This window comes from Anopheles coluzzii, chromosome 2 (genome assembly GCF_943734685.1).
Source record: "Anopheles coluzzii chromosome 2, AcolN3, whole genome shotgun sequence".
Taxonomy (NCBI): Eukaryota; Metazoa; Arthropoda; class Insecta; order Diptera; family Culicidae; genus Anopheles; species Anopheles coluzzii.
The window spans coordinates 28,633,836-28,649,195 of record NC_064670.1 but is presented as its reverse complement, the minus strand read 5'-3'; the positions used below and the strand labels follow the sequence as shown (position 1 = coordinate 28,649,195).

The 15,360-nt window shown below is 45.8% G+C and overlaps 1 protein-coding gene across 3 annotated transcripts in view; it reads left to right on the top strand.

The window, feature by feature from the left end:
* The window catches only part of LOC120949796 (octopamine receptor beta-3R-like), a 60,411-nt gene continuing 45,051 nt past the window's right edge, over positions 1 to 15,360 (top strand). For 2 of the 3 annotated variants that reach the window (XM_040367314.2, XM_040367309.2), the window contains exon 1: positions 1 to 144. The gene's annotated coding sequence lies outside the window, so the exon portion shown is untranslated. Of the gene's footprint in view, positions 145 to 776; positions 942 to 15,360 lie in introns of all 3 variants that reach the window. The other variant, XM_040367310.2, reaches the window with a different exon arrangement.

The window sequence follows — 15,360 nt, the reverse complement described above, 5'->3', positions numbered from 1 at the left end:
AGCGAGCGTGCCGAACGGAACAGTCGGTCCGTCCCTCGCCAGCTTTGAAGCGCAAGTGCGCAACGGCTCCGCATCCGGGTTTCCGCAACAGCAACAGCGGGCAGCCTGCTGAGCTTGCGAGCAGCTGTATGCGTCGCATTATTGGTATGTGTGTGTGTATATACGTTGTGTTGTTGTTCCAGTTTCTATCGGTGATGGCACACTTTTACTAAAATCCATACCATATAGTGCCGCGGAGTGAAAGGTGCGCACGCTTTTACAGTAACTGTGTCAAGTGAGACGGAGCACGTGCGACGGGGTGGCGGATGGAATGAGATGCAGCATACCGATGGCTCGCGTGCGGTGGCTGTGTCTGTGTGTAGTGTACGGATCCAGGATATTAGGGAAGTAGGAAATCGTGTGGATCCAGCTTCGTTCTCCCAGGCAGGGCATTCCATTCGCTGGCAGCATTAGGTCATCCGCGATAGTAGCAGCCGAATGTGTGTGTCCGTCCAACGGTAACGGCTAGCGTGTACACTTGCTGCCGTTGGTAGTGGTGGTAGTGGTGATAATAGCGTACCGATTGTGAACCGATCCGATTGGAAAACTAATCACAAGCCATCCGTGCAGCAAAAACCCAAACTTCGATTGCCAAATTCTTCAAAAATTGCAAGTGCAGTGTAAAGTGTGTTTGCATACTTAACTGAAGTGTAAAAAAAGGTTTAAGTTAATGTTTTAAGTAGCAATTAAATATGTTTTAATTAAGAGTGAGGATACCTTTCCCGTTAATTACAAAGTTTTTCAGGAAAAAAACAAACATTTAATTCTACCACAGTTTCATGCAGACCCCAAGAGGCACAGTATTGCACAACTTCCGACCCTACTGAAAGCTGATATTGTTCCCAGTACCAGCAATCTCTCTTAACCGCTACCCCTCCCCCCCCCTGGATGCTGCAGCTGATGTAAGTCCCGTGTAGGTGTCTTAAGCTGTGTGTTGTCTTTTACATTACTTTGCTTTAAATCTGCACTCAACGTACGGTGGGATAGATAATACACCCGTCTTCTCCGCTACACTTCCTTCAACGTCTTCTCGGGCACCACCCCCACAAATTCCCCCATTAAATGTCCCTTGGGGTGATAGCATGATAGCGTGCGTGTGTGTGTGTGTGTGTGTGTGTGTGTGTGTGTTTGCGTGTGTACGAGCATTTCGGGAGTGTTGTTTATTGTACGATGAGTTTCTTTTCCCTTAGTGTGCTTCCAACTTCCACCCCGAAACGGCGCTGGTGGCGGCGGTCTGAGGTGTCTGTTTTCATTAGACTTTATGGGACGGTTTTTATCCGGGGCGAAGTTTTCGGTAAAATCAAAAAAGCAAAGTTTGATGACTCTTGGGACGGGAGGCACACAACGGTCGGATTCGGGGTATGTTTGGGCCGTGTTTTTCCGGCCCCGCTCCCGGCGACGCAAGGCCTCCGATCAATTGTCTGATAACGGACGGGCATCGACGGTATGCTTTGGGTTGGATGTCTGAGTGTTTGTGCTTGTGTGTGTGTTGGTAGTCATTTCCGACCTTTTTCGGCAGAGCAACCGTGTGACCTTTGATCATGGTAGCATGTTTAATAGTTGAGCAGCATGAAACAGCATGCTTTTTTTTTGAGCGTGGAGGCAACGTTCGGGAAACGTGTTTGGCATTCCGGCAACCGGTCGGAACCGGTTGATAAACGTCCGATGAATAAGCAATGTGAGATAACACCAATTTTGACCATGTTTAAATTGGCCGTAGCATTCCATCTGGCAGCTGGGCGAAAAACAAAAGGCTAGACTGTGTATGAATAAACGCACGGCCATTTAATCTTCAATCGGAGGTGTTTATCGTAATAAATAACTTAACGCGACTACAGTAAACAATTCCATCCCCTTTAGTCATTGCATCCAATTTGCCTTTTTCCGAGCAAAACGTGATATATTTATATCACTTTCCATGCCAACATGGCTGTGCCGAGCTATGTATAACACACTTGCCACGCTTCAACGGCATCGTCTGGTGTAAAAGGATCGATCGATTGATTGTACAACAACAGCGTTGCACTACCGTAGCCCACTACCTTGCCCCTTAAAAATGGCCCAAAAGGAAGGGGGCCTTCGCCTTCCACCAGGGCGCCCACGTGTTCTGTAGTATTTCGTAGAATTTCTAATTAGTTCACCGACAGATGATTGGCTACACACACACAAACACACACACACACACACACACACACACACACACCAGAGACGGTAGACACTCCACAATCGCACCGTCCAACTCGGGAACCGTCTAAAAGCGCTGTGGCAAGTGTGTTGAATGCACGTGAAGGACCCGCCGCGGTGATGAAGCCTATGTAAAGGGTGCTTGTAACAGAAACGGCGGCAGTAGTGGCAGAATATCGTCCTTTTCGGATCAGAATTCGATGAAGAATCGAGTACCGGCCTCCCCGCTGTCTGCTGCATACGGAGAATTGTTGTTTTTCCCATCAGTCTAGTGGGTTGTGGTGTGCGGCTACTACTGCCTTGCATCGGGAGCACCGACGCGTGAGGTTATTGAGGTCAGTGCGCACCGTAGCTTGTTAATGCACTCGACGGCACTGTTCGCGTGAAGTGCAGTAAGCTAGCGGGGTCCTCGAGCGAACGCTGGATACGCTTTATCCACTGGGCAGATCGGTACCATACTCATTGAAACCACCGGGGCGGGTTCATGGTACATGGGTTCGGTGCTGCCTGGCCAGTTTGACAATGGCAGGCTGCGCAGGTTGTTAAAACCTTTTGGTTCGCACCTATATGTTTACAAAAAACCGCCTACATCTGGTGAAGCAGCGGCGAAGTTCCATGGAAGTTTATTGAAATTGATGAACCGTAAAAGCATTTCGGGGAACGGTCCTCGCATCGTGGATTATGCAATATGTCGAGAAGGTTAAAGGAAGTGACTCGGTAAGAAGAATCTATAATCTGAATGAATACTGTTTGTTTGTAGTGGTGTGTTGTAGCAGCTGAGATCATAATAGCTTTTCCTCGTTTACATATTCGATCTCAGGCCAACATAGCAATGACGAAAACATATTGAAAACCAAATGAGCGTTGAGTAATATTGCCAGTGCAAAAGCATCGTAATACTTTTTGATCAGTTTCCCAGAAGTGTATTAATGGAATATCTTTCATCAGTTTGAAAACGTGATTAAACCCAAAAGTTTAACCAATAATAACCGCATAGTTGTGGTAGAGACAAGCAATGGACAAATTAATAACTAATTTTGCACTGGTGGAGCTACTTTTGCCAGAGCGGGTACCCTTTGCACACACACACACAACTAGTATAAAACTGCAAGTAAGCAAAATAAATGTGTCGGAAAAAGGCAACCCAACTGGCCGGTCTGAGTCGCTTGCGAGAAAGTAGAAAAGCTAACCCAATCGTACATCCTCTGCTCTGGTGTGTGGCTTACTTTTTTCCCTCTACCACCCCCCCCCCCCCCCCCATTTATCCTACGTAAGCTCTCGTGTATCAAAGAGCCGGCGAACGGCCGTTGCAAAAGTTTCGCCGTGCCGTAGGAACAGTCTGGTTTGGCTGGTTTTGTCGTGTCCAGAACAAAATCTATAGCGCAGTTCGAAACCCATTCAGAACCACACCACATGCTTCGCTGAACACTACTGTTGGCGGGAGAAAATCGATACTGCCATCGGTACGACGGCTACTGCCAGTTGGGGAGAAAAGTCGACACAGCGGGTGTGTGTGTGTGTGTGAAAGGCTTTACAACTGATGCGCTACGGAAATGCATTCGTAAGAGGCCATGAGTGCATCCGTCGAATTCAGCAGGCTGCTGTTCGTTAGTGTGTTGGTGGTAGTGTTTTTTTTGTCTTCCCTATTTCTGTCCTTTGATTCGTTTCGGGCTGAAGGCAGTAGGCAGTAGAGTAGTTGCGATTTTTGTGGTTACATAAAAGGCAACAAACAGCACGACTTTGAATGGCTTGCAGTGTCTATTTCTGCTCGCTATTAATTATTCATTCATACGCTTTCCATTGATCGGTTCGCTACATTGGGCTGTTTGAGGTGGAGGTACTAATCATGCGATATACATTGTATACTTCGCGCTATTGAGCGCTCCCCTTTGCGGTTATAGCTTTGCGGTAGAATCTGGGGTACTTTTATTCACCGTCGCCATAAAAGCATAATTTAGCTTTTTTTTTCGCTTCATCAACACAGCGTACCACTGCTGCCATAGACATATAATTGAAATCAATTTGCCTTGAAAGAGGTGATAACCTGCCCACTCTATGGTGTGTTTATTGGTGACATTGAGTGGGAGTAGCTGGCCACCGATCGATACGGGTAGATTGGGCAAATGAAAATGTGTGGTCAGGCGAGAGTTTGAAGGTCAAAATGGTACGTAGTGGCGTTTAGTTTAGAAATTATTGGCTGCCATTTGCTTCGAAATGGAGGAGATGGAGTAAATGTTTGTGATTTATTTTGGGAAAACAACCTTAGGAAACCAGGCGTCTCCATAGTGCCGGCAGCTATCAGCAGCTAGGCGTCTCCATTTAAACACGAGGTTGATTAGAGGTGAAAATAAGGTCTAAAATTATCCAATGACTAATTTACTAAATCGCTTCAATGTATTTCAAATTATGTGTTTATGTTTAGTAAAGCATTATGAGCTTTATCTTTTAATTAAAATAATATCATTCTTGATGTAAAACTTCCCGCAAGCTTTAAAACTTTGACTGACTTGTGTCAAAAGGCACATCTTGAACATTCAACTGTCTCATGATTCGGGTCAAGTACCACGTTTTGAGTTCATTCAATCAAACAAAAATCATTATCTGCACCGCACTGTATTTGTCAGCCAATCAATCGACTGTTTTGGAAAGCTCTAAATAAACCGCCTAAAATTCCCTCCCACTCACCTGAAGAGCTTTTCAGAAGCGCTATTCAGAATCATTCCACCACCATCACCACCTGAAATGATAGCTTCCGTTTTGGAGGGTAGGTGGTAAAAGACACTTAAAAAAAAGTACGCCTAATTAATGGTCCACTTTGAGCAACCATCCGGAGGATCATTTGTTCAAGCCTCGCAACCTTTTGATGGTTTTGAAGAGTCGTTCGGAGAAGTCGTAGAATCGGTGCCCAAGATTAGCCCGACAGTACCTGACGGTGTTAGCCCTTTGGCGAATCGGAGCTGCCACCGCGCACAGACTGTGAAGCTGTAAAATGACCCACGGTGCTCGTTTCACTTTAACGCTGCCCTGAAACCCCAGCATTGGTGCGAGTGTGTTTCGTTTCGCATCGCGCCACTGTCGACGGTTAGCAGTCATGAATATTTGGTTAGCATGACTAATTAATGGATTCCGGTGTGATTGGGTTCGGTTTAACTTAACGATTGTCTCTCGAGGTTCTGAGCGTGTGCTTGGGCGTCGAGTAGCTTTATTAAGGTTTTGAGATTTTTAGAGGTTAGAGAAAAAACCCGGTTTTAAGAATCCTGTTAAAATATTCACGAAACAATCGTTTGTGCTAGTGTTGGGTGAACAAATATTTCTTAAATTAAGCTTAAAAGCAGCAGGAAAAGCAGCTTGAAAGACTAAAGAGCAAGAATGTGAGAAAAATCCAATTTTTATTTTCATTCAGAAAGGATTTAGTAAAAATCATGGTAAGATGGAAGTAACACTTTAACATAAGCTTAAGGACGTGAAATTCTTCAGCATTGTGTCTCAACAATAAAAAAAACAATTACTTCCACAAAAGACTCCATTTCATGGGAACTGTCAATGCAAAAAGTTGTTGAAAAACGAAATGAAAATTCGCTCAATCCAACGTAAACCGGTCAAAAGTGCCCGAAAGAGTGGCAAAAAATACGATTCCACTTGGATTAAACTGGGGCAATGGTGCCGTCTGGAAATGGCATGGAAATGAACATAAGTGAAATTGCAAATCGTTCAGTGGGCTGCAAGTTGTGCAGCAAAGTGCATTGCCAGCTTTCTATTGGCCGTGCTACTGTGGAGCTGGCAACTGATGGAATAAATTTCTGCATCCAATGTTAAAGTGTGCAAAGGGCGAGCAATGGCAAATGAATTTGTTTGCTTTGTACTTGTCCTATTGCCCAAGTGCATCTATCGGGCGCAAGTTTTATTTACAGAAGGATTGATGTAATGGCTTCTGAAGGATGGATGAAAGATTGACTACTGCTTAATTGGATTTTGAAAGTTATAAGTCGTACTTATTTGTGAGTTAATATACAGCCTTTTGCACCGAAAACTAGCTGTATAAAATATCAATCGGCCTTAAGAAAGGGGTTTGCTGCACGACGGGTACAATTTCATCTATCAGAAATGTTATACTAAACACCATCTGCGGCTTTGATTTAGTGGTGCATGTTTTCGCATTTTGCAATTGCACGCTTTGATATGCCACGGCAGCTCGCGGCACTGTAGATTAACATTGCGTTATTACTTGTGCCAACTGTGTCGTGTACGAGCTTGATTTGTAACAGTGTGGTTCGATTGCCAAGCGTTGGCCGTATTGTTGCGTACTCCACATCCAGCCGCGCTGTCTGCATCGGGACGAAAAACAGGATTTCCTACCAACATCTGCACTGATTTTTTACTCTTTCTCCACCGTAAAATAGGAAAGCGCGGATGGAGTGCGTTGTTTTCCGTCGAAAATATGGAGTACCGTCAACGGAGTGGATGGATGAATACATTTTCGTGCTTGAAAAATCGTTCCCTTCCACGAGAAGCAAGCAAGCGGGAGCTTTTCGTACCATGGTACGGGTATCAAATTTTCCATCAACCAAGCATTATTTATCCTCCCCCGGGCAACGATGACATCGGGCAAAGGCAGGAAAGAAAAAGGGAAGGACAGAATGTGAGCGAGCGAGCGAGCGAAAGACAGACAGACAGACCGAAGGTGCGGAAAGATTGCATCCGCACGAACGCCAAATATGCTGTCACCAAAATTGATTCCATCGCGCCCTGGCTTTGAGCGACGAAATATCGTTACCGAATACCTCTTCAATAGCGTATTACGAACCGTTTTGAGTTGAGCTGTAACCAAGCATTCGGCGTAGTGTTTGGGGCGTTTGAAACACGGTCCATCCGCTGTACGCTACAAGTGCGTGGCGGTGCGCTCTTTCTAGACAACGGTGCCAACGTTGAGCCAGTATTGAATCCCTGGTTGATAAACTCAATAAGCCTCGCCACCTGTTCGGGCTGAAATTTCGCATAGGAAATACAGTGCAGCGCACCAAGAAGATGTTTACGTTGCTTGAGAAACACTTAAAGCACATTGGACTCTGTGTTTTGACTTTTTAGAAATATTTTCTGTGGTAGCAAAATGGGCAAACTCTAACACTATTGTCATGGGGAAGCTATATTTTGACGAAAATTGATAAACTGAATAAATAAATTTTGCAATCTCAATTCTGTAACTGAGCCAATTTAAATTAAAAAATGATAACATTGTGCCATTGAACCCAACTTTTCAAACAATACCTTTACTTTACTGCTTTTGTACTTATGTTTTAGCTTTTATAGTTCATTTATTGTACATATATAAGTATGTTATTGTGGCTTATAAACCACAATGTAAAAAAATAATTTAAACGTAAAAACAACTTTTCCAACTGTTTGCAAAAAAAAGTGCTTCTCTTAGTTTTGAGCCCTTTTAGGCTTCGAATTTATCGAAAATCTTACCACTTTTCGTCCCCATTCTTACATATCGCCTTAACCTTCGCGTAAAAGTTGAAACACATGGTTTTCTTTTTCCTTTTTACGCCGTCTGAAGCTGCTCTTGCTCGCTAGTGAGACGGTAGGTTAGGGAGTCTTTAGCATCGAGTGCAAAGTTGCCTCTTTGCGGTACTACATGCTGTGTGCACCGGGGGGAAATAATAAAACATAATCAAAACTGACAAAGTGTGCTGAACTTTGCTCGAATGCTGGCTGGTTGGGGAAGGATGCGGCTAGCAGCAGCAACAGCCAGCCGAAGATAGAAGTACGGCAGCATAAAACTGCATCATGGGTGAGCAATGACGAGGCCACCGGTGACCGAACGGTAACCATCCGTAAGGACACTCTAGTGGGCCACTATTGTGTTTATGGGAATAGTGGGGTGCCCGCTGGCGCGGGAGAGCAATTGAGCAGCACTTGCTTTGAGCGGGCGAATGGAAAAATGTAAAGTACGGCAACCCCAAGCGTCAAGGAATTCGCCTATCTTATGGAGCGCGTTTTCATAAAAAAGAGAAAGCAAAAAAAAAAATGAACGCCCACATCAAGGGCAAGCCACTTGAAACACGAGGCCACGAGCGTACGGGAGAAGATAGCGATCCTGGGAAGCAATGAAGTTGAAAAATGCGAATTGATGTACCGTACAGTGGGGTTCAGTTCAGTGAAACAGACTGACTACTCGTGGGCGGAGAGAGAGAGAGAGAGAGAGAGAGAGAGAGAGAGAGAGAGCGAGAGCACGGGAATTTAATTGACGACTTCCAAGATCACCAGTGCGAGTATCCTGGAAGGTCAGATGGTTTTACAAAGCATTCAAAAACACACATACACACACACGCACGGACACGTTTACCGAAACGTATGATCACCCAGGCTCCAGTTTTGTAGAATGGGCAGCAGCCAGAAGCCTTGAAAAATCGTAACCTTTCGTGTAAGATTTATTGTGCTGTTTGTTTTCGGTCTACCCATTCGGAGTCCATTACGAGCGCACTGCTAGGGTAAGGGTTCGGGGCCGGCCTTTCGGTCGGTGAAATGGTTCAAGCACGGACTAAAAGGAAGTGGTAGTAGCCCTTTGGAGCGTAAATAAAATAAACGAAAGCTTTCTAGCATCGTCGTCCGGTATCGTGTCTCGGTTCTTTGACAAGAATGGGAAACGGCCAAATTAGAAGATGGACGGAAGCATTCTAGAAATAGGAAAAGTGATTCTAAGAACGGGGCAAAATGTTTCAGCCCGCACACACGCATCACTGTGAGCGTTGAATAGAGCACGCGTAGCATGCTGGGGGTTGAATAACAGATAACTGTTAAATCCAGACTATTGTGTCTGTTTAAACTTCCACAAACATGTGTATGCTGCTGTGGAGAATATATCAATTGCAATAAAACATGTCTCAAACTGTATTGAAGATGCCTAAAACGATCATTGGCTTGGTGTTGCTAAGCGCCTGTCAGTATGCAATGAGATGCCTTACAGGCGTATAAAAGACATGGTTTACTCATTTTGGAAAACCTTCAGTAAATTTTGAAAAGTTGCAATACATCATAAACGCGGTTTAATAGAACAGATAAATGAATATTTACTGATTACTAAATGAATTAAAATAAGCCTCTAATAGCCGGATAGGCCCAACGTTTGGGATAAGAAATGAATGGATACGTTTTTAACGTTGCGCCATTGATTGATATTTCCTACATCATCCTTAAATTTGGTTCGCCAAACATCCAAATCAAACCGTAATCGCGTTTTCGTCGCTCAACCATCGATTCGCACCACTGTACACGGTGAAAGCATCGACAGCAAATCCACTGCCTTAACGGTTGATTGTCGAGCGAATTTTGACCCAGCCATTATTGTATGGTCTGGCCGCGCGAAGGCTTTGCCGCAAAGCTTTTGCCGGCTACTTGAGCATTCCTTACCGTTTTTCTTCCCCCAGGCACTAGAAAATCTATTCGAACGTGTGCGGAAACGTTACACACGGAACACGGGGGCAATCATAGGGGGGGAAAACTGGAATGTATATAATATTTTTTTTTCCAAAGTTCATACAAGAGCCACCCGCTGAGTGGTGGGAAATGTTTTGCTGTCTCTTTCACCTTGGGCTGCGTTTTGCTGTATGTGTACGTAAGAAGAAAATGTTCCCACTCGAACCACTCGAACAACACAGCACGGTGTATGTTTATTTCCAGCCAGACGTAAGTGTCGAACCAATACACAGCGCGCAAAAGAGTAGGAAAACTTTTTTAATACAGTCCTTTGGCACTGTACCTACCAGACGCGTCTGTACCGCAGGAGGAGCGTATGGAACGTTTGGCATAAAAATGATTATTGATGTGAATAAATTATGGTGCGCGAACGCGCTGGATGTGGTTAGTTGCTGCTCTCGCACAGTGCGCGGAAGCGATCCGGAGCGATGGACGGATGCAAATGGGATGTGGTATGCATATGAGTAGGTTGAAAAGAATTTCCATACTACCTGACAATACATAAGCGCTGCGGTGAACATCAGCATCATTGTTTCTATGGCTGTTCCTCCTGTCTGCCCTGCTGCTTAGCTGACGCTTAGCGGATGCTCGGTCCACTATTCTGGCTACTGTACGCGAACGCTTGGTGGCCTCATAACTGGCTTAGTTGGATTTTTTCTGCACCTTTTGAGGCGTACTTCACACACAACCGACGGGGATTCTATATTTATTTTCCCATAATATGGAGCAGGGCCCGGTTTTGTTTAGGTTTCAGTTGGTTGATTGCTTTTTGCGTGAAAAACTTTGATCAGCTGAAGCTATATCACTTTATTACTCGTGTGTAGGATAGTTTTTAGTTGAATATTTCAGTCCCGGGATGCAACAAATGAGTGAGAAAAGCAATTTGAAATAGAGTTGTTTGTTAAAAGTAATCTTCTAGCTCTGTTGTACGTTCTAATAATACTTTTACTATATCCTATTTTCATTATCCAAAAAGAAACGTATGAAGCAAGAGCCCGAGAATGAGGCTTGCTAATGAATCCGGCAAAACCCAATCACCTAACGGTACCGGTAATCCAACTTCAGTACGCAGTGCCACACTCACTCGCCCACATTGCGAAAGGGTCAGTGAAAGTCGTTCTGATCGATTTGTTGATTGGATTTCCCAGCAGCAGCAGCAGCAGCAGCAGTACAGTATCTGTCCCGAAAGGATGCGAAAGGAGATTATTTGTGCTTGGCTGGGGAAATGAAAGGAAAATCGTAAGATTACAGAGAAACGAAGGAAAATAAAAGGCAGCAGGAGTCTCTGCATTCTGCCTCGCCTAACCACCGCTGAGAGCCGCTGTCACTTGTGGAACGGTCGTGTGCGGGAATAGCACACAGACCGTCAGGGGAATAGCAGATTGGACCTTTAATTTTTAACAACCGATATTTGCGAGCCGCAGTGGATTACTGCTGGGACACAGTCGGCATAGCATCGGTGCGTTGCGGTCCTGAACCTTGTAAAGCTCGTTCTATCCGCCTCGCTAGGGAGCAGTGGAAGCGGTAGCAGTCCAGCATTGGGTGGTAAAGATTTGGCATCAAAAGAACCCGACACAATCGGAGAGAATGTGCTTTTCAATTTCCGACATACAAGTCCCATTTTATTGCTGTGTGTGGTCCGTGTCCCGGGTTTGATTGTCATAATATTGTGCTTGGTGAAAGCCGTCGCCAAAGAGCGTCTATTATACGGCAGTACAACAAATGGGTTCTGCATGGCGGCATCATGAAAGTGTGAGGGAAAAAATCACATCTTCTAACGCTATTTCCATGTTAAGCATTTCGCTTTCTACTTTCTGTTCCTGATCTCTCTCTCTCTCCCCCTTACAGAGCCCGTTGTAGCTTTGAACAGAAACTTCAACAGGCAAGCGGAACACTCCACAAAAGGTTGTGCTTTCCAGGGCCCCGGACCCCTTGTAGATAAGTGGTTCTGTTTGTGTAGGATACATCCATTTTGCAGCAGCTACACCTCCCAACGATCGTTCCGAGAAACACTGCTCACAAGTCATAATCCACGGGACAGGCACGGGCGCAATAGGTGGAGTTCATTCTTTTGTGCACTCAATTGAAAAAACAATCGATCGGGGGATGGTTCGATTGTTCGTTCGAAACAAGTCCTACACATTCAGGAAGCGAATACATTTGCTCTTATTTGCAAATAAGTTTGTGACTACTTCCGCGAATGCTTTTGCTTGAACAGTTTCATGCAGTGGAAGTTTTACAAGCTCTGGGAAGTTATGCTTATGCCTTCGGCTGCGGCTTTATCGATAATAGGTTTGTCGGAATGGTCTGAGTGTACCAGCGCTTTGCTTGTAGAGTGGCAACCATCGCCGAAAGCGTTCAGCTTACCGTGCTGCAATCCCTTGATGCGCAGTGTTCGCCGAAAACGCTCGCTCTGAATTGCAAAAACTCCCGTTTGCTGAAAACGAAAGCTTCTTTCGTTTCATGATGCAAAAAAAGGGCTAACAGACACACAAAAACCCACAACCAAAACAGAGGCTTGAAAGCTTAAAAAGGAAACGAAACAATTCGTAAAAAAAATCCATCCGCTTTTAGCCGCAAGCTGAACGATATCGTTCGCCAGCGTAATCCTTCTTATCTAAGCCACCTGCAAGCGTGCTAGCCGTGCAAGAAGCTGTCACTGTCTTCTGTTACGGCATTTGTGTGTGTATGTGTATGGGTGTGTAAGTATTTTAGGATTGTGAGCTTTTCTTCGGTCGAAATGATGCCAAGTTTACGATGGAACCCCAGAGCGAGCTGATTTATGCATCATTATCCAGCGCATTTTTTGTTTTTATTGAGGCCCAAGTGTGTGAAATTAAAATATACCCGTTCACATGCACCTTTATCTCATCCGGTCCCTTTATCCCATCGTACCTAAAGCTTGTTGCTACCATCCACCGCTTGGTAAAGTAAACGTTGCGAATCGATTTAGAGCCTCGTATCCATCATCTAAACGGTTTTCTATTTAAGACGCTTCTCCCTCTAGCGCACTCTTATCGGCTTCTCTTATCTACCCGAGGTGGGAGGGAGGACGAGCGCGCGCTAATGTGATGCCATAAATCTGGAAAAGGTTGATCACATAGCGATGGCAATAATAAATTAAGAAAACAGGCCCGTGTGTTTCACGCGGCTCGTAAGGAGGAAAAAGTGTTTAGTAGAAGGAGAATAAGGTAGGCAACCTGTAAGGCGATTCGTTCGCACATAAACGCTCCAGCCGAAGACGCTGTCAACGTCTGTATTATTTTCTTGGCGCTGGTTTCATCTCACCTTACCTTTTTCCATAATTTAACGACCCCAAAGACTGTTCAGCTACGTAGCAGCTCCTTTTGCATACCATCGCGGTGCGGCACACGTTTCTGGGAAAGCTTCTTCGCTCCGGTGTGTTGCATCCGGCCTTTTTGCACTGCGAAAAGCGAACTGCCATCGAACCGGTGGCGGAAAGGGTGAAGGCATCTGCAAAGGACACCCGGGTAACCGTGATGTCAATACTTAATTTGTAGTAAATGAAATTTTTCCTACTTTTCCTCCTACTTTTTCATCGTAAGTTCAGCCTTCCTCCCGGGGCCCGGGGGACGCGTTGCGGGAATTTATCCTTTTTTATGATTACCGTTCCATCGCTACGGTCGGATAGGAAGAAGGCAAAAAAGGCACAGGTAACAGACGAACTCATTCCCATCACCAGCACCCAGCTACTAGGGACATGCCGGATATTCCATAAAGCGGTAGTGCAGGGCGAAAGAAATCCGTTTGCCATTTAACCTTCGCCAAAACGGGAAGCACTTTTTCTGCCTTCATTGGGGCTCACTTACGGCGGTGATGTTGCTCGCAGTTCTTCCTATCCCGTTTGTTGTTGCCTTTTTGTCGGATTGTTTTCTCTCTGCCTCTCTGCCGTGCGGATTTCCCTCGAAATGGTGTTTCCCAGTGGCTAAACTACCTCGCGTCCCTTGGTCCGCCCAAACTCGAAGAGGGTACGGTACGGTATGACAAAACCTCCGCACGGGGGGACATTGGTTGCTTCCGTACCGTAAAATGACATCGTTTTGCTTTTCGCCGCTCGTTCGTGCCCGATCGGTGGCGGTAAAGGATGGGTCGCCTTGCCTTTTTTTTTGCCACCGCGTGCACGCCTGCTTTGTTACCAAGTTCGCCTAAAATTTATTGATTTTTCTTGAAGAAATGGAAAGGCAGCACTTTCCTTCTGTGCTGGCAAGGGCTCTTGAGATGAGCGCCGTTCCTACCTTGACAGCGTACTTCAAGCGTGTGTGCTTGTGTGTGTGAGCAACGGGAAGGGATACGACTGCTACCGAGCACTCGACGCAGCGCACGCCTCAAGGGGGAAATGAAATTAGTCGCTAAAACGGTTTTAAAATTGCTTACCAGCAGAGTTATGCCAAAAATCTGGGCGCCGAAATTGCTTTATTTCCCCGTGTTGCCCGCGCTGCCCGGTTTGGAGGATCGGCGTAATGATTTGATTGCAAGCGGGAGTGCTTCTGCGTCAACTGAGTAACTGAGTAACTCGCCAAAGCATTACAGTACAATCCGAAATGGGGAAAAGAGAGAAACAGAGAGAGAGAGTGGAACGGAGGCACGGTGAAGAAGGGATTAAATTAAGTTTAATTAGTTTTATCGATTCGGTGCCAGCTTGCGCCGATGATGGAGCGAGTTTGGTGTCGCTATCTTGTTCCTTCTTTTTATTTGTTTTTTTTTTTACTTGCTCGATGCAGGAGACGAACTCCTTTCCGGTGCTGTTATAAATTTATTCATGATCGCAAGATGAAGGCCCAACCTCTTTCTTCCCTCGTATGGATTCTCATGCGCGAGAAAAAGCTTCCCAAAGCATGATGGGCCAATGCTGAGTTGACAGTGATTTGCGTGCGACGGACGGCGGCAAGCTTTTGTCCTTGTCATGCCATATAATTTGCCATCTGGCTGTGACTGTGACCTCGATGTGATAAATCCGAGCTACCGATCGATCTGGCCACGGGAAACACCAAAGCAAGAGAGAGAGAGAGAGAGAGAGAGAGAGAGAGAGAGAGAGAGAGAAAGAGACAGACTGCCCAACTCCAACCCGGCAGCATATTTGTCCCGATAACGAACTTGGCACACTTCCCAAATGGGATTCAGTTCAAACGGGTGCTTGGCGCTTGGGATTGAAACGGTCCCAGCAAAGCCAAATCGGATTGGCAGCGAAAAAGCGGGTCATTATCGCTTTAGTTACGGCCGCGGCAACTCATTGCAGCTCAGGCACGCGCCCCTGCTCGCTCTGCCACTCAACTGCTGCTTGCTCGGGTTTTATGCTCGGTGGCCCTTTTGCAATGATTTCCCACCGCCCGGATGCACTCGGTGCGCTTGCCAGCTGTTTTGCGGCACGGTTCCGACTCGCACCAGGATCGTTTTTCACTGCCAGCGTACAACGGCGATGCAAGGGACGCAGCAGGATGACTTTCCAATTGGAGCTTGCCGTTTGAGCCCCGCCGGCAGCCCGCCGGCTCTTGTGCTGTGTTGCGACGGCGCGCGCGTAGGGCAGGCTTTAAAATGTTCGCAATAAATATGAGACGTTTGCCTGCTTCGAGCAATAATAGCGCCTTTGCGAGTGTGTACGGGGCACTGGCAACGGTTGCAAACAGGGGCGTATTGTGTTAC